Below are 817 nucleotides of genomic sequence, written 5' to 3' on the forward strand. Positions count from 1 at the left end.
ATTATAAGTTACTCTTCTTCCTTATCTGCACAGTTTTCTAAATGTTGTAAAGGACTCAAGGATGCCAGGGAAGACTCCTTTTCACTTCACTGCTGATCATGATTATAAATGAATTTCTCTCTTACCTTTCTTACACAGACTTCATTGCTACCACATTGTCTTAAGATGGAATATTAATACACCTTTTTAAGTTGAAAAGAAAATAAAAATCACCGCAAAGAAAAGAAAATGACCCTTTTGTAGTTCATAAGCAGGATAACTGGGTTTTCATGCTCTTGTGTAAGATGCACCTCACTCAATGTTGGCACATTACCTGTCTGATGTGGAAAAAAAAAAGAAAGAAAGAAAAAGAAAGGAAAGGAAAATAAAAGAAAAGGAAAAGGAAAGTAAAAGAGAAATGGAAAGGAAAAAGGAAGAGAAGAGAAAAGAAGCAGAGGAGGAAGGGAAGGAAGGGGGAAAGGAAGGAAGAAAGGGGGAAGGAAAGGGAAGGGGGAAAGGAAGGGGGAAGGGAAAGGAAGGGGGAAGGGACAGGGAAAGAGAAAGGAAGGGAGAAGGAAAGGAAAGGAGAAGGAAAGGGAAGGGAAGGGGGAAGGGAAGGGAGAAGTGAAAGGGGAATGGAAGGGGAAGGGGAAGGAAAGGGAAGGGAGAAGGGAAGGGGGAAGGGAAGGGGGAAGGGAAGGGGAAGGGAAAGAGAAGGGGAAGGGGAAGGGAAGGGAAAAATGGAAAGGAAAGGGAAAGAAAAAGGAAAAGGGAAGGAAAAAGGAAAGGAGAAGGCCAGGCACACTGGCTCATGCCTGTAATCCCAGAACTTTGGGAT

General features: G+C 43.0%; 1 pseudogene; it reads left to right on the top strand.

Annotated features, from left to right (window-relative positions):
* The first annotated feature begins 231 nt into the window (after positions 1-231).
* LOC119620665 (small nucleolar RNA U13) lies at positions 232-323 on the top strand (annotated as a pseudogene).
* The last annotated feature ends 494 nt before the right edge of the window (positions 324-817 follow it).

The sequence above is a fragment of the Chlorocebus sabaeus genome, chromosome 21 (genome assembly GCF_047675955.1).
Source record: "Chlorocebus sabaeus isolate Y175 chromosome 21, mChlSab1.0.hap1, whole genome shotgun sequence".
Lineage (NCBI taxonomy): Eukaryota > Metazoa > Chordata > Mammalia > Primates > Cercopithecidae > Chlorocebus > Chlorocebus sabaeus.